Here is a 19,046-nt window from a genome sequence, read left to right on the forward strand (position 1 = left end):
TCCTCACTTGTTTTTTCTTACTTAGTAAAATCAAAAGTTGGTAATTTGGTTCAATTCCCTTGAAAGATTTTTCAAGGTGTTTCTGGTCTATGACTCCTCCAACCTGGAAACCACCATGGTAGCTCATGACTGGGCATGTACTTCCTGCCTCTCCTATTTGAATCTGTGGTCTTGTGAACATTTTAATATTTTTAAAATAATTTATGGTATTAAAACTTGAAGAAAAAAATTTCAGTCCAACTGACTGAATTTTTAAAGTGAATTTCTTAAAAGCATATTCAACTGACGTAATTGAAGAGACATGTAAGTTAGAAGGTCCCAGACTTAACTCTGGTACAGGAGTCATTCCTTTTCTTTCTTTCTTTCTCTCTCTCTTTTTTTCTCTTTCTTTCTTTCTTTCTTTCTTTTTCTTTTTTTCTTTTCTTCTTTCTTTCCTTCTTTCTTTCTTTCTTTCTTTCCTTCTTTCTTTCTTTATTTCTTTCCTTCCTTCCCTCTTTCCTTCCTTCTTTCTTTCTTTCCTTCCTTCCCTCTTTCCTTCTTTCCTTCCTTCCTTCCTTTCATTCCTTCTTCCTTAAAAATTTATTGGCAGTTCCTAAATGGCTTGAAAGAGTTGGTGGAGTTAGATTTTTTAAAAGTTCTTTGTTTCTGAGAGAACCCATCTAAGTAAATTTTGGTCTTTATTTAACAAAAACATGTTAATTGTGCTTCAAAACTGTTCAGACATTGTGATACTGAACTTCACTTTCTCCTTGTAGAGAGGAAGTCAAGAGAATGTCAACTTAGAAAAAGCTAAAATTTTATGGTTCAACATATTTCCCCGTTATATTAGTAGTGAAAACTGGGATGAGTATTATTTCCCCTGTCACACACCTACAGGTAATGAGAGGAAGACACATTCAGACAATGGGTGACAGTGAACTTTGAAACAGGTCATCCACCTGACCTCCCTGGTTGTAAACAGCAAGGGCAGCCATGGCCCTTGATGTCTCAGGAGACAAAAAGCCTTGGAATATGCAAACAAATGCTGATTCCAAGGTTCCAACAATAATGACTCTTATTCTTATTGAAAGGTGGAGAAATAAAATGGGATTTAATTGATTCACAAGTTATCAGAAATTTTACTTAAAGGTTACTCAGCAGGATTTGAAGAAAACACGGAAAATAGGGCAAAAGCCATCATCACCCCGGAGCTGGGCACATCATTGGTTTTCAAGAGACGATGGAAAGAAGATTCTGCTGACAGCAGCCCCGTGAGCCTGGTGATAGATGTGGAAAGGATTCTGAGTTATTTGTGAGTCTATTGACACAAAAGCAGAGACTACTAAAACAAAATACTGAATCAATAAAAAGTAAGGAAAGAAGAATTTGATTTCACTTACGGCTGGATTACTCAACTGATGGGAAAAAAATGGTGTCATGGACCCTGATGGCTTGACTACCAGATGCTGGGCATCTCAGAACTTCCCTGATGGCAGGAGAAGACTGAGAATCATTACACAGTTCACTGACAACGCTCTTTGAAGTTTGAAATAAAACATTAGCATTTGTCTCAATGTTTTTACCTTACCTGTTCCTCAATTTCCCATTTCTGTGTCCCATGACTTGTCACCTGGTACATGCCCACTCCATCCTTTCTCCTGCGTGGGAATGACAAGTTTTCTGTTGTTTCCATGTTGTGTGGTCTGCCTTGTTCATTGTATGCATTAAAAATTTAAGGATGCATTGGGGATATTTAATAACTCACCTTCCTACACTGGAAGGGAATCAAACCTTAAAAGTTCTCAGTTTTCACCAACCTTACATCTTTTCAGATCCTGTGTCTCAGTAAGTTTCTGTCAGAAAGAAGGATATTGTCAATGAGGTTTACCATGATTTTTGTCGCCCTACCTGCACTCTATCTCTGTAAGTCTTCAGCTGCGTGTTTGCCAGTGGCGGTGAGCGATGATGCCCCAGTAGGAGAAATTCTTGACATGGACATAGTTTCCTGGGAAAAAAAAGAACAATCGCTGAGTGTTCAAAAGATCTTTGTTCTAGCACTGCATTATAATATGAGACAGAATGCCCAAAACTAAGCTAAAGAAGGAATTCAGGGGCTTCCCTGGTGGCGCCAGTGGTTGAGAGTCCGCCTGCCGATGCAGGGGACACGGGTTCGTGCCCCGGTCCGGGAAGATCCCACATGCCGCAGAGCGGCTGGGCCCATGAGCCGTGGCCACTGAGCCTGCGCGTCTGGAGCCTGTGCTCTGCAACGGGAGAGGCCACGACAGTGAGAGGCATGCATACCGCAAAAAAAAAAAGAGAAGGAATTCAATTCCTTATAACGCACTGTCTAGATCAAATATGTCTGAGTACAAAGATCAACTATGTTAGGATATTTTAACTATTGGAATAAGACCCAAAGATTCAAGCTTTCAGGAATTAGATTAATTCAGTAGATGAGATTAGGGTCTGTATCTCTAAACCCCTCCCAACATGCAGGCGCGCGCGCGCGCGCGCGCACACACACACACACACACACACACACACACACACACACACACTCCAGCTAAGTTTCTGTTTGCCTCTGTTTTAGCTCATATGTACCTAGCAGTTTCCTCCACCAACAGGACCTACCATGAAAAAATTCACATCTGCTAACATTTATCAATTAAATGCTATTGGGCAAATGAGCAAAGGAGTAGGAATTTCAATATGTAAGTGGAGAGCAGGCTATGGCATTGCTCCTGAATGCAACTAACTCAGAATGCAAATATTTTATTGAAATTCTTCGTGTCTCTTTCTCACATCACTATTTGAATTCTAGTCTAAAACAGTGAAAAGCATCACAGTGCGGCGAGGCAGAGGAGAATCGGCTCCTGGGAATTGCAGTGGTCCTGCTGGAGCCTTCTGTTCTGCTACCATGACTCAGGTAGTAATAACTGACAAGCACTCACCCAAGTTCAACTCCACGTGGAAAGTAACATGGAAAAAGCTTGTCTGGGGCCAGAATTATGCCATTTGTTGCTTTCATGTTCTTTATTTTATTTTTTAAAAGTTTGTAAATTAATACAGGCAGATATTCAAAGATCAAACAGCACAAAAAGTTTATAAGTGAAAATTAGCAGTTTTTTTTCCCTACCACTTCCTACCTGCAAACCCACTCTTCAAATGATCACTTTAAGTTTTTTCTTTTTTTTTTTTTCTGCTGGTATTGACTGTCATGTTTCTAAATACCGTGCTTCTCTGCTCTTTCTTGATTTCTGTTTTAGATGTCATCAGGTTCTGGAGAAATATTGCATGGGCGGCTCTAGGCTAGAGGTTAAAATCCATCCGTTCATTAACTATAGAAGCGATAATACCAATACCATGTAGTCAGTGAGATCATTAAATAAAATAACACATAAATAGTGTTTGGAACAAGCCTGGCATGTGGTAAGCGCTCAATATGTGTAAGTTGTTGATTTTGTCATTAATCACAATTTCACTGTTTTTCCAGTTGATTCACTTTACAGCAGATGATGATGTGCTGTCCTAACACTGCTCCCATCACGTCCTATCTATGAGGCACTATAGATAATTGCTTAGGACCTATGAGATTTTCAAGCGCTTATGTGTGAAACCTGAGAAAAAAAGGGTTCCAAAATGTAAGAAAACAACAAAAATAAAATTCATAACCGCTTGGTTGTAAACTACAACGTTTGTTAACTATTCATAATTATCTATAAGTTATAGGCAGTAAGGGTGCCTTTCACTGTGTCATGATGTGAATGGGGCCCTTCAAAAGCCATCTCACATTCTCCCAATGGTGCCACGTCACATCTTGTGATAACTAAGCAATAGTCTGTGTTCTTACTATTATCCCTGATAGCGATTGTGTGCCGTGAAATTTTTATACAGCATTTTCTTCAGTATAGTAAACATCTGCCTAACTTTTTCAACTGCTTGCTTTTCCAGGTGACTTTTCTTTCCAATCTGCCCCATTAGGCCAGCTTTTCCCACAAGCGACCACCCCTGCAGAGGGGTCTGCCCCAGGCTCTCCCCCCACCCACTCGTGCAGACCACCCCTCAGGCTGGGGCACAGCTGCTGTCCCAGGACATCCCTGTATCCCTTATTGGGTTGAGCGGGTGCAGCCTCCAGTCCGTGTCTTCCTCTCCCTTGTTCCAGCCCCTCGTTTCTTTGAAAGCACATCTTTAAGCAACTTCTTAAGAAAGAGTAGTGGGAGGCGAACTTAAAAATGTAAATTTGAAAATGTCATGGCTTCACACTTCAGAAGAGATTCACTACATAAATTTCTAAGATAAAAATAATATTCCCACGAAATTTGGGAGATATTTTCCCACGATTTGTACCACCTGGTAATTTTGCTGAAAAATTGACAGTCAGCCTGATCGTTTCCTTGTAGGTGATGTACTTAATTTTTTCTTGCAAGAAGGTTTTAGAACTATAGCTTCATCCTGGCTGTTCTGAAATTTCTTGACGAGATTTCTTTTACTCGGATTCAATTATAAATCATTCTCATTAACAGAGAGAAACAAACCCAAGCCCAAATGAGCTTGAACAATAAGGGAATTACGTGCTCCAGTAACAGAGACATGGGTGCCGACAAGGGCTCGGTTTCTCCCTGCATCTCCACTCAGCCTTCCAGCATCAAGCCAGGGGACCAGGTTGGCTGCCACCAGCTCCCAGCTTCCTTGTCTGGGATCCAGCATTTCTCATTCAAATGGTTTATCTCTGCATTCCCAGAAAACCTGGGAGTCACCAACTGAGGCTGCATAGTAGCCTGTCCACTTTTGAACCAATCTCTGTAGCCAGAGAGATGAAATAGACTACAGCATCCAGCCCTAGGGCTGCGGGTGGAGTCGCTTCTCGGGGACCACAGGTCCCCATCAGAGAGAAAAGACTGTCGGGAAGGAGAGAGGGGAAATGGGGGCTGGGAAGCAATCAGCTAATTTCCATGAGAAGTTTCCTTTTCTCCCCCCCATTTTTACTCAGGACACTCAATGGAACCTTGTAATGTAGAAACTAAAAACGTTTCTTTTATTATTTCTTAGGAAAATCTGTCTGCTTCTTTTCCTCTCTTGTTTCCATTTGGAACTCTCAACTGTTTCTCATTGTTCTTCCCTCCTCACTTCTAATACTGTGTCCTTCAGTCCTTTTGTGGCTAAAACAATAGCTCATCAAGGGTCCTGGGGGCTTCATGTCCACGTCTAAAACCCAGACAGGCGACCTGCCCAATGGATAGGAATTGAAACTATTTTTAGCCGAAGGGAGGGAACTGAATGTGTTTCATGCAAATAAGTACAAATTAATTTGCTCCAAACAAACAAAATCACCGGATCTTAATAAAGATGTTAGCTGTTGTGATTCCAGGAAACACTCAGCACCCAGGCCCTTAGCTGAGACCTTGCTGATGCTCGGGTCATTGTTTCACATCTTGCTGTTGTCAGCTGGTAGCTCTGAAGGTCCGTGGAGGTGTCATGGTCCCATTTTGGCTTCTACACATACTGGAAGTGTTTTCTTTTTCCCGTAATAATGTCTAAGCTAGGTTTGCGGTGGTGGGGATTCTGATACCACCCATTCTGTCAATAGTATTATCTGGGTTCAGTCAGTAAAAATGTGGGTTCCCACCAACTTAACACACACTTGCTCTCCAGGAGAAAAAGGTGAAAGTGATCGGAACTGCAGATGTGAGGGGCTCTGACAGTGAACGGGTGCGCTTCCCTCCTTCAGCGTATGGATCTAAACTTCACAAACTGATGTGTTTGTACTTTTCAACATTGTGTTTCAGAATATAAACTTGTTGAAGGAAGTCCATCCTTAACATTTATATAGGATATGCAGCTGTGAAGGTAACAGAAGGAGGTCCTGAGCCTGACTCTGGTTGGAAGGTCTGGCAGATGGGTCCCACATCTAGCCAGAGTGCTTGAATCATTGTCTGCCCAACTCAGTGGGCAAAGCTTCCAGCTGGCCAGTGTGATCCGCTTTGAGGCTAACCACCAAGTCCACGTTCTTCCAGAACTGCTACTGCCCCACCCCCAATTCACAGACCATCTATCCTGCTCTGAGCAGTGTTCCTGATGCCACCTGCAGCCCCAGGGACCCCGTCTCTCTCACACAGACTGTAGCTTATTCCTGCCGGTGGTTTCCCCCATGGTTAAGTCCTAAGTGAGATGGGGAAGAAGGGCAACAAAGCCGCCTAGAGAATCATTCCTTTCACTTCTAATTCTGCTTCCTCACTGGCCTTTGAGTGAAACAGGTTGCTTGCGGGGAGAGTTAGGGCACTAATTAGCGTTTTGAAATCCCATTCAAAACCAGGATAATAAGACTCTAAATTCCTAGCTTTGCCTCCGAACTAAATCCTTGAGATATTTTGAGTGTTTCCTTAAGTTCTTTGTTCCCCACTCCTCAGCATTCATTCAATCTCTTGGTCTAAATTACTCCTTTTACTCCAGGATAGTTTTAGAATTAAGAAGGTGTCTCAGAAGATGTGACTGCGCAATTTTCAAGCAGGAAGAGACCCAGCTGACCTCACCTTTCATTTATCTCATAGCAACCTCCAATGAAAAAATTAATCTGCTTTTCATTAACGTTAAAGAAATGAGCAGGAAAGCATAAAGGCACTCCCACCCCTGCAGGGATGCGGATGGATTCACAGAGCAGGTCACAATTCTGTGCTCTGGTTTTCTCCAGCCCTCAAAGGAAATGATGTAGGTAGTACATTACCACCTGTATGTCTCCTAGAGGTAGATTGAATGATGATTTGAGTGCGTCCAGTGGTTGGGCACAAAAGTGCTCTAGAAAAGCAAAGTGGTATCTCTAAGCTTCTCCTCAACTTGCAGTTTATTCAGACATGCTCTTCTTGGGACAGAAACAATAGTTTAACCACGTCCAAGAGCATAGATGTTTTCCGTGGGCATTTGCATGCCATCCAGCTCCTCTCTCCTGGCACCAATCTACAGAATTAGGTGCTATTAAATCTATTTTAAAAATAAGCAGACTGTATAGAAGGAGTTTGCAACATCACTTTATTAGACTTCTATTAAGTCTTCAAATTTCCATGTAATTATACTACTGATATAGATTAAGAAATACTCCCCAACCCCACATCCTTGCTGCGGTGACACCGTTAACTTGAGAACCGACAATCCCCCAGGCTTTTCCCACCAGGCAGCCCAGGGTAGACACAGCCAGCGATGCTCACTGGAAATCAGAAATACTCCCCGTAAATTCTTAGCACGTAGTATCTGTTTCATTATTTGGGGGAACAGAATATTCACTTGTATTACTTATTAATTACAAAGATTGTTTATTAATTAGGAATTAAAAAGGTACCTTTGCACTGGAGAGGTCTGACAGATACCCCACCTTTAACCAAGTTGTTCTACTGAATTTCACTAAGACTGGCACAGCTGATATCATGTTTTCAGATATGATACATTATCACCCACGTGATATTCTTGCCCAAAGTGTGTAACATGAATCTATACTTTAAAAAAAATTAGAGGACATTTAAAAAAATAACTGGCCTTGACTCCTTAAAAATGTCAGTGACATGGAAGATAAAAGAAGTAGGGAGATCGTCTTGGGTTGAAAGATGTTAGATGTCAGGCAATGATTTGATCCTGGATCTGGGCCATAAAAAGCTATAACGTGCCTTGCTGGGAGCACTGGGGAAACAAGACTACTGACTGTGTATCATCTACTAGGATGCTACACATACTGTCACCTGTGGGTCTCTTGCCGGTGACGGTGCTGAGGTTATACAGGAGAACATCCTTGTCCTTCGGAGACACATTCTGGATCTGGAGTATTGATGAGAGAGGACCATGATATCTGCGACTCACCATCTGATCATTCAGATGCACATGCGCACACACAGGTGGTAATACGTTAACAGTTATTAACGTATTAATAATTGTCGGATATGGACAAAGTGTATTTGAGTGTTTATTATACTAGTCTTTCAGTGTTTCTGTAGGTTTGAAAATTTTCAGAATGAAAGTTGGGGGAAACCTGTTACTGACCCTGATAATTTCCTTGAGGAAATAAAAGGCTATATTTATTCAATTTCCCAAATCCTTAATCTTGCTTACAGGTCTTGTGGCAGACCATCACACTCTCGCAGGTAAAGACAAGAACGGCATTTGCTTAGTTAAAACAAATTAACAGTTTTATTGAGATATAAGTCACGTACCATACAATTCATCCTTCTGAAGTGTACAATTTTGTATTTTGGTTTCTTACTTTTAGTATATTTGCAGACTTGTTTAACCTTCACCATTTTCTAATTTTAGAATACTTTTTCACTTGAGAAAAAAAATCTCATACACATTAGTAATCTTGCCCTGTCCTCTCCCTCCCCCGATCCCCTGCAGCTCCTAAGCGACTTTGTCTCTGCGTATTTGCCTGTTGTGGAACTATAAATGGAAACAGTGTAGACTTTGGTGAATGTCTTTTCACCAAAGACTTTTCTCTCACTTAGCACGATGTTTTCAAGTTTCATCCATATTGTAGCATGCATGCAGCTTATTCTTTTAATTGCCAGTTATATTCCGCAGTATAGATATACCATATTTTGTTTATCTATTCCTCGGTAGATAGATATTTGGGTTGTTTTTATTTTTTATAAATTGGTAGTTGCCAGAGTCCAAGGGGTGGGGGAAGTGTCAGATGGTGATCAAAGGGCACAAATTCCCAGTTATAAGATGAATAAGTTCTAGGGATCTACTGTACAGCATGATGACTATGGTTAACAATACTGTATTATATACTTGAAAGTTGCTAAGAGAGATCTTAAATGATCTCACCACACACACACACACACACACACACACACACACACACACACACACACAAATGGTAACCATGCAATGGATGTGTTAACTAACCTTACCGTGGTAATCATTTCATAATGTCAATACATACCAAATCATCACAGTGTATACCTTAAACTTACACGATGTTATATGTCAAATATATTTCCATTAAGGTAGACAAAATTAACAAAGGACTTGAATAGACATGTAACCAAAGAAGATCTATAAACGGCCAATAAGCACATGAAATAATACTCAAAGTCATTAGGGAAATGTTAATCAAAACCACGATGAGACAGCACTTCACATCCACTAGGATGAATAAAAAAGGCAAACAATAACAAAGGCTAGCAAGGACGTAAGGAAAATGGAACCCTTATACATTGTTGATGGGGTTGTAAAAGAGTGCAGCTGCCTTGGACAGCATTTTGGCTGGCATTCAAGATGTTAAACATAGAGCTTCCTGTATGACTCAGCAATTCCATTTCCAGACATACCTCAAAGTGAGGAGAACATACTTTCACTTAAAGTTTGCTTAATTTTGCATATAAATGTTTCCATAATTTTGTTGTATTAATATCAATCATGCAATATGTACGTGCGAGAATATTCAACCCTTTTAAAATAAGAATATTTTATTTGGGGATTTTTTTAAAAGTTCAGAGTTATTTAACTAGACAACAATAGATACTTAAAGAAGACTGTGCTGTGTGTGAAGAATAAAAGCAGACACAGTAGCTCACAGAAGAGACAGTATCACAACCAGCGGCTTCGTTATGTGTGCGTCAGGGACAGACATTGGGACCGATGAGATTGCAGGTCATACCAGTAACCACAACTTGGAAACTGAATAATAGGATTGTTTATGAGGCAGTTCTAGAAGAAAAAAATCAATTGAAAAATGCATTGCCTGCAAAATAACTAATGATAAAATAAACAAGTATACCTATTACTGAAGGGACCTTGTAGGAGACGGAACAATAAAATGAAAGCATGAAACACAGTCTATAATAAGACCAAAACAGTTGACCTTGAAAGACTGAAATGTGGACCCCTCACCCTCTCCTACCCCAAGCCATAGTGAGATGATCAGAGGGTGGTAGACCCAGGTGCTGTGGAGTGAATTGTGTCTCCCTGACCCACCCCCAAGACATTCATATGTAGAAGCCCTAATTCCCAGGAAGGTATTTGGAGGTGGGGCCTTTGGGAGATAATTAGATTAGGTTTAGAGGTCATGGGGGTGATGCCCATGATGGGATTAGTGTCCTTGTGGACGAAATACCAGAGCATCCGTCCTCCTTCCCCCCCTCTTTCCCTCCCTCCCTTTCGCTCTCTCCTGCCAGGTAAAAACACAGCAAGAACGTAGCCATCTGTACACCAGGGAGACAGCTCTCACCAAAATAAATGACCTGACCCCTTGAGTTTGGACTTTCCAGCTTCCAGAACTGTGAGAAATAAATGTCTGTGGTATTTTGTTATCAAAGCCCAGGCTAAGACGCCAGATGAGGAAATGCTAGTGATATTTATGACAAATGCAAATATCAGTGTCTGGGAGACTTAGACCAAGTGGTAAACACTGTCTGTCTTTCATTCTCAGAGCGCATATTTGATTAAATGTATATTGAGTGGTTTTTAAAGTTGGACCTTCTATTGACAAAAGACCCTCAGGGAGTGTGTCTAATAAAGGCTCATTAAATACGACAGCAGCGCTCAGCAGCCTCCTAACACAAACACAAAGAGAGCATCGCAACGCAGACACTGTGGCCAGGCTTGGATGTGGACAGGCCACTTAGAGACGCGGGCTCTTCTGTGTGGAAAGCAAAACAGTGACGGACACACCAGAGCAAGTGGGGGGGGGTGGGGGGCGCTGTCTAGTCCCAGGACGCTATCACTGTGGACTTCTAAGTGCTATTGGCCCAGAGAACTGAACGGAGAACTGTTGTTCTGCAAGCCCGGCACTCACAGTGAGGGGCCCCTACGGCTGTTGCTCCTGATACACATGCTGTCGTGCACTGCAGCCATGGCAACGTCTATATCCACGCCCATCGTAATCCATAACAGGGACCAGCATCAGACGCCGCCCCTCCCACTGTGTAGTTTACACACATCGGGCGTTTATCGCCTCAGGCGAAAATCCATGTGGAACTCGGTAAAGAAAACGGCGTTTTATTAACTGTAAAACTTTAGTTTTTAAAATTGTAAGAATAAAACACGTTGATTTTTAGAAAACATATGGAACTTGTAAAGAAAAAAGCACATACAATTCTCCAGCAGTCTCAAGCACTATCAAAAATTCTTTAAAACTCTTTTTTCCAGCATGGATTGTAAAGTTCAAACTTCACTAAACTCAGAAATCTGCTTGCATCAAAGCCGTATCACTCAGAATGATTATACTACACTGAATCATTGTTCTGTGCTCTCAAATGCCTCTTTAACAAGGAAGACATCCGGGTGCACTTTTTTCTCCCCTTGCAGAGTTAAGCTTCTAAGCTCCCTGGTAGCTTCTCAGCGGTTCAGGGCATTAGCTCTCTTGAAAACACCTAAGGCCCGTAAGCCCTGGAGAAGGGAGCATCAGCTCGGGCTGAAATGCTAAATCCCAGCGGGACAGACACCACATTAGTTCACTGTCTTCAGATTTTCCACCATTGTTTCAGCTCTGGAGCCAGAGCCTAGTGAACACATAAGGCAAATAGAATAAGTGCAACAAGGACCAACAAGAATTTTTTCTAACATCCTTATTGGAATATGATTGCTCTATAATGGTGTGTTAGTTTCTGCTTTATAACAAAGTGAATCAGCTATGCGTATACATATATCCCCATATCTCCTCCCTCTTGCGTCTCCCTCCCACCCTCCCTATCCCACCCCTCTAGGTGGTCACAAAGCACCGAGCTGATCTCTCTGTGCTATGCGGCTGCTTCCCACTAGCTATCTATTTTACATCTGGTAGTGTATATATGTCCATGCTACTCTCTCACTTCGTCCCAGCTTCCCCTTCCCCTTGCCCTTGTCCTTTATTCCTGTCCTGCCCCTAGGTTCATCAGAACCATTTTTTTTTTTTTTTGATTCCATATATGTGTGTTAGCATATGGTATTTGTTTTTCTCTTTCTGACTTACTTCACTCTGTATGACAGTCTCTAGGTCCATCCACATCACTAAAAATAATTTCATTTCTTTTTATGGCTGAGTAATATTCCATTGTATATATGTGCCACATCTTCTTAATCCATTCATCTGTCGATGGACACTTAGGTTGCTTCCATGTCCTGGCTATTGCAAACAGTGCTGCAATGAACAATGCGGTACATGATTCTCTTTGTATTATGCTTTTCTCTAGGTATATGCCCAGTAGTGGAATTGCTTGGTGGTATGGTAGCTCTATTTTTAGTTTTTAGGAACATCCATACTGTTCTCCACAGTGGCTGTATCAATTTACATTCCCACCAACAGTGCAGGAGGGTTCCCTTTTCTCTACACCCTCTCCAGCATTTATCGTTTGTAGATTTTTTGATGTTGGCCATTCTGACCGGCGTGAGGCGATACCTCATTGTGGTTTTGATTTGCATTTCTGTAATGATCAGTGATGTTGAGCATCCTTTCATGTGTTTGGCAATCTGTAATCTTCTTCGGAGAAATGTCTGTTTAGATCTTCTGCCCATTTTTGGGTTGGGTTGTTTGTTTTTTTGATACTGAGCTGCATGAGCTGCTTGTATATTTTGGAGATTAATCCTTTGTCAGTTGCTTCGTTTGCAAATATTTTCTCCCATTCTGAGGGTTGTCTTTCTGTCTTGTTTATGGATGCCTTTGCTGTGCAAAAGCTTGTAAGTTTGATTAGGTTCCATTTGTTTATTTTTTTTGTTTATTTTTATTTTTTGTGGTACGCGGGCCTCTCACTGTTGTGGCCTCTCCCGTTGCGGAGCACAGGCTCCGGACGTGCAGGCTCAGTGGCCATGGCTCACGGGCCCAGCCGCTCCATGGCATGTGGGATCTTCCTGGACCGGGGCACGAACCTGTGTCCCCTGCATCGGCAGGCAGACTCTCAACCACTGCACCACCAGGGAAGCCCCCATTTGTTTATTTTTGTTTTTATTTCCATTACTCTAGGAGGTGGGTCAAAAAGGATCTTGCTGTGATTTATGTCATAGAGTGTTCTGCTTATGTTTTCCTCTAAGAGTTTGATAGTGTCTGGCCTTACATTTAGGTCTTTAATCCATTTGGAGTTATTTTTTGCGTATGGTGTTAGGAAGTGTTCTAATTTCATTCTTTTACATGTAGCTGTCCAGTTTTCCCAGCACCACTTATTGAAGAGGCTGTCTTTTCTCCGTTATATATTCTTGCCTCCTTTTAAAAGATAAGGTGACCATATGTGTGTGGGTTTATCTCTGGGCTTTCTATCCTGTTCCATTGATCTATATTTCTGTTTTTGTGCCAGTACCATACTGTCTTGATTACTGTAGCTTTGTAGTATAGTCTGATGTCAGGGAGCCTGATTCCTCCAGCTCCGTTTTTCTTTCTCAAGATTGCTTTGTCTATTCGGGATCTTTTGTGTTTCCATACAAATTGTGAAGTTTTTTGTTCTAGTTCTGTTAAAAATGCCATTGGTAGTGTGATAGGGATTGCATTGAATGTGTAGATTGCTTTGGGTAGTATAGTCATTTTCACAATGTTGATTTTTCCAATCTAAGAACATGGTATATTTCTCCATCTGTTTGTATCACCTTTGATTTCTTTCATCAGTGTCTTATGGTTTTCTGCATACAGGTCTTTTGTCTCCTTGGGTAGGTTTATTCCTAGGTATTTTATTCTTTTTGTTGCAATGGTAAATAGGAGTGTTTCCTTAATTTCTCTTTCAGATTTTTCATCATTAGTGTATAGGAATGCCAGAGATTTCTGTGCCTTAATTTTGTATCCTGCTACTTTTCCAAATTCACTGATTAGCTCTAGTAGTTTTCTGGTAGCATCTTTAGGATTCTCTATGTATAGTATCATGTCATCCGCAAACAGTGACAGTTTTACTTCTTCTTTTCAGATTTGGATTCCTTTTATTTCTTTTTTTTCTCTGATTGCTGTGGTTAAAACTTCCAAAACTATGTTGAATAATAGTGGTGAGAGTGGGCATCCTTGTTTTGTTCTTGATTTTAGAGGAAATGGTTTCAGTTTTTCACCACTGAGATGATGTTAGTTGTGGGCTTGTCATATATGGCTTTTATTATGTTGAGGTAAGTTCCCTCTATGCCTACTTTCTGGAGAGTTTTTATCATAAATGGGTATTGAATTATGTTGAAAGTTTTTCTGCATCTATTGAGATGATCATATGGTTTGTATCCTTCAATTTGTTAATATGGTGTACCACATTGATTGATTTACATTTATTGAAGAATCCTTGCATTCCTGGGATAAACCCCACTTGATCATGGTGTATGATCTTTTTAATGTGCTGTTGGATTCTGTTTGCTAGTATTTTGTTGAGGATTTTTACATCTATGTTCATCAGTGATATTGGCCTGTAGTTCTCTTTCTTTGTGACATCTTTGTCTGGTTTTGGTATCAGGGTGATGGTGGCCTCGTAAAATGAGTTTGGGAGTGTTCCTCCCTCTGCTATATTTTGGAAGAGTTTGAGAAGGATAGGTGTTAGCTCTTCTCTAAATGTTTGAAAGAAAGGATCGACAATATCTTAAACACAAGGTTCATTTGGTCTGAAAGCGGACTCCTCACATTCCACCCAGCATGTCTCACCACCCCCTGAAATCCAGTTTCCGGTCAGTGAATGTCAACACCCTCAAACACGTGAGCAGGATGGAGACCAGGGAGGCTTCCTGTATGCCCCCTGCCACCCCCTCATCCCCTCACGCAGAGACACCCACCACATCAAGTCGCCGTGTCTCCCGAGCATTACTCAGCTCCATCTTCTCTCCGTCTCTGCCTTAGTCCAGACAGCATCCTGTCTCGCGGACTCTGCTCTCCTGACTACGTCTTAGAGCCATGTGGTCCCCTCTGCCTCCCATCTGTTTTGTGGGTTTTTTTTAAATTTTTATTGGAGTAGAGTTGATTTACCATGTTGTGTTAGTTTCAGGGGTACAGCAAAGTGAATCAGTTATAGATATACATATATCCACTCTTTTTTTTTAAGATTCTTTTCCCACATAGGTCATTACAGAGTATTGCGTAGAGTTCCCTGTGCTGTACAGCAGGTTATTATTAGTCATCTGTTTTATATATAGTAGTGTGTTCCTTGGTGGTCCATGGTCAGGACTCCGTGACTGCAGGTGTCACAGGTTCGCTCCCTGGCCAGAGAACTAAGATCCCACAAGCCTAACAGTGCAGCCAAAATTTTTTAAAAAGTTATCATTCTCTCCCGTCTGTTGTTAACACCACAGCAGAGTGCTCTGTACAGAGGGTCCCAGCCCTACCCACGCCCCAGCCACACCTCCCTGTGCCTCTCATTACCTCCAGCGTCAGGGACCTTCTCAGTTTCTTCACCTCCATGTTCTCTCCTCCTCCAGGGACATCCTGTTCCCTCTGTGATCTCCCCCCACATCTCAAGTCCAGCAGCACAGCCCCTGGGAAGCCCACCCTGACCTCCCAGTCTGGGTCAACTCAGCTATTTAGTAGCCTCTTGAGAAGGAAGGAAATTTCCTTGCCAGTGGTTGATACCGTTGTCATTATTCACTTATTTGTGTGAGAAACTAATTAATGTCTGTGTCCCCCACTGATCTATACATTTCTTAAGAGAAAGGATAATCACTACTTTTTTTTTCTCACCGTAGTATCTAGACACCTAGAATATGGTAACAGCTTAGTATTGCTCTGATATTATGAGCGTATGAAGAGTTTGGTAAATAATAAGTCCATAAGTAAATATGATGAGATTTCTGTGCATTGCTGAAATATGTGACTGGTCTGACATAAACAATCAATCCTTGGTAAAGTAATATTTCCAATGAACATCTTCATTCACTGATTTAGCCATTGATCCATTTATTTCAAAAATACTTATTTGCAAAAGACAATGGCAAATCTTGGCTAAGGGTAAAAATAAAGCCTTCAATAAACATACAGTTGAGTAGGAAGGGGAAAGAATATCCTGATCCTATAAAAATGTCTATGATAAGAGGTAATTTGCAATGAGTTCCTAGTGATGTACAGACTACATGCCTTAGGAGGTCAGAGGAAGAAAATAGCTTTATTCTTGCTTGGTTGGTCTAGGAAGGACTCACAAAGAAAGGCGCCTCTGAACTGGACCATGGAGGATGACTAGGTTTTCAACAGGTAACAGTGGAAGAGGAGTGAGTGACATCATGCTTTGTCGAGGGGGTGGGGGTCCATGGCCTTTTTAATTTTTTTCTACTTTTGGTGCAAAGAGTGACTTTCGAATATAGTTTTAATGCTCAAACACTGTAATTCTAACATTTGTTTAATTTTATGAGAATAAAGAGACAGAGTATTTGGTATCAGAACTATCTCAGAAAAATCTAGAAATTATGATTCATGGAAACAGAGGGCAAACCAGGGCAAGGGAGTAACACAGGAAACAAAAATGCAACTTAACAATGGAAAATCTGCTTATTTCTGCAACAGGGTGAGGGGTGGGGAGAGGGGGTGAAGGATGTGGGGTCCTGTTCCAGAAGGACCCAGTCATTAGCGGGAGGGGGTCATAGCACGCGGCTCCCGATGGCTGTGGCTGTAGCTGACGGGGTGGGAGTTTTTGTAGTAAGTGTCCTATGAGACCCTCTGGGCTGGAGGGATTTTCACAGAACTATGGGACCAGGAGCTGAAAGGAGGTAAACCTCACACCAGCCCTGGGGAGAGCTGAGCAGAGAGATAAGGACCCAGGAAACGGCAGAGAGAGGGCTTCTCCGTATCATTTTTTCAGCACAGCCCTATTTTTGTCTCCTGTTTAGCATTTTGCAGTTTGTAGTGACATATTTATCTTCTTGTTCATTGTCTGCCTCTCCTGCTGGACTGTTACCTACATAAAAGCTGGGATCCTGGTGTTTTATTAAACACTGGGTACCTAGTAACCATCCCAGGGCCCAGCATACAGGTGATGCTGAAATATTTGTTGATGAGTGAATGGACAAAGGCAATGATAACCTGGCAATAGATAATGAAGGGGTTGTGCACGATGCCTTCCAAAAGAACCCTACTCAGGGAGAAGGAGAAATGCCCCCCGAAGTCCTAGTCCCTGAAGTGAGTAGGTGTGGGTTTCATTTGTAAATCGATGGTCCACCTGCCCAGATTAGGAAGGACTGTTCGAGCATTGATCTAAGCCCGTCAGTCTCAAAATGTATTCAACGTGCAAAATGTCTGCATGCTATGTTGTCTTTTTAGCATGAAAACTGGTTTCTCTTTACGTTCTGGGACGATCGTTTTCGAGCAAAAATATACGGCTCTGTGTAATACGTATCTGTTCGTCTTAAACATTTTAACACATGAAATCTTTTTAAGAAGCCATGTTTAAAGGAAAGAAAAACGGCCCTTCGAGTTTTTTATAGCTCCTGCTGGAAAGCGGATGCTCAGAGGAAGACCCCGTGAGTTTTTAAATCATGGTAAATGGGAACTTAAAATTGAGAAATGTTTATCTCATGTTTCATTCCCTTGCAAACTTCAGTTAAAAACAAAAGTCACCCTTGGATTTAACAGTTTAACAATGTGGCTTAGCTTGTTGAACATGGATGTTCCTTGGGACGGCAGAGAGGGAGGAGCTCATCTACCTCTGTGGGTCCTGTGACCTTGACCTCGGCGGCGTCCCCCAGGACTGAGGAAGTGCACTCTGCCATCAGGGAATGAACCGAGGACGGGTCTATCTGGCCTTCCTGCTCTGATCTGGCTTCAGTTAGCAGGCCTACCTAGATCACAAGGACGAAACCTAAAGCCTCGGCCACACACGCGTTGACAGAACGTCCTTTGGCTGAAGCTGGAATTAACTTTCCTAACCTTGGGATTTTAACTAGGCTACTCTTTATGCCTTCTGCTCTTTACACATCACAGCCTTAACTTTTTAACTAGGTTCATATAAATGAAACTATAAATTATAGATGCTTCCAAAATATATTCTCAATCAATTTTGATTCTGTTGTCTCCATTAAAAAAAATAACCTATTGAGGCACACGGGCTTCAGTAGTTGTGGCTCGTGGGCTCTAGAGTTGTGGCACATAAGCTTAGTTGCTCCGCGGCATGTGGGATCTTCCTTGACCAGGGATTGAACCCATGTCCCCTGCGTTGGCAGGTGGATTCTTAACCACTGCACCACCAGGGAAGCCACCACAACAAGAAGCCCTGCACCATAATGAACAGTAGCCTCCACTCACTGCAACTAGAAAAAGCCCGCACGCAGCAACGAAGATCCAACGCGGCCATAAATAAATAAATTAATTAATTAATTAAAAAAAATAAATAACCTGCGGATAAGCTATAAGCGCCTCCACCACTACTCACTTTGGTGCTCATTTAGATCTAAGTGACTTGTGATTCTCAAAGGCATATGGAGTCACAGGACATCTTTAATTTGGGAAAATCAATTAGAAGTGTTTTGTGTGTGTTAGAAAAATGCTTCTCAAACTGTGTGCCGAAATAAGTTTTTTTTAAAGTTTTCAACTTTCACAAAATATATAAAAATCAAATTATTAGAGAAATGAAAAATATATAAAATATATAAAGCCCCTAAATTTTTTATTAGATTAAACAGATATAAACTTACTATCAATGCTCAAATGACTATAAAAGTTTTTAAGGTCTGATTTTTTGCGTATCTTACCTCAGAATGGCGACTGCTTGCAGACCAGTCCACAGCACCACACCATAAGCAGCTGAAATAATTTCTAGAGTCAAAGGAAAACACTCTTAAGGAGAAAAGCTTGACTCTTTTTAAGAAAAAGCATTTAAAATTCATGACACCTTTTAGCTGTCAGAAAGAAACCCGTTTCCATATTTAATCCCTTATCTGGTTGCTTTTACATCTTACACCCAGATTCAGTTCTGCAAAATGTTTAGTGACTCATCAAGAGGAAAGATTTGGAGAGTTTTGTGTGAGCCAAAAGAAGATGTAACATTCATGGCAGAAAATGTTCTAAATATTCCAATAGCTTTTTAGAAATTCCTTATACATTTTTTCTATGATTTGACAGTTGAGCAGAACATCAAATATTCTTAAAAGAAATAAATGGTATGAATATTTTGATCCAGATTTATTTTACCATACTTGCGAAAAATGATCCCAATTATCTTTTTTCAAATTTGTCTGTTCTGCAG

General features: G+C 41.3%; 1 long non-coding RNA gene across 1 annotated transcript; it reads right to left on the reverse strand.

The window, feature by feature from the left end:
* Window positions 1-1,095: 1,095 nt before the first annotated feature.
* On the reverse strand, window positions 1,096-18,616 carry LOC137205568 (uncharacterized). Its single transcript, XR_010934209.1, has 5 exons — window positions 18,553-18,616; window positions 1,888-1,984; window positions 1,568-1,637; window positions 1,380-1,465; window positions 1,096-1,256 (listed from the first exon to the last, which is right to left on the reverse strand). It is a non-coding gene; the product is annotated as an uncharacterized lncRNA (long non-coding RNA).
* Window positions 18,617-19,046: the final 430 nt, after the last annotated feature.

This window comes from Pseudorca crassidens, chromosome 14 (assembly GCF_039906515.1).
Source record: "Pseudorca crassidens isolate mPseCra1 chromosome 14, mPseCra1.hap1, whole genome shotgun sequence".
In the NCBI taxonomy this organism is placed as follows: domain Eukaryota; kingdom Metazoa; phylum Chordata; class Mammalia; order Artiodactyla; family Delphinidae; genus Pseudorca; species Pseudorca crassidens.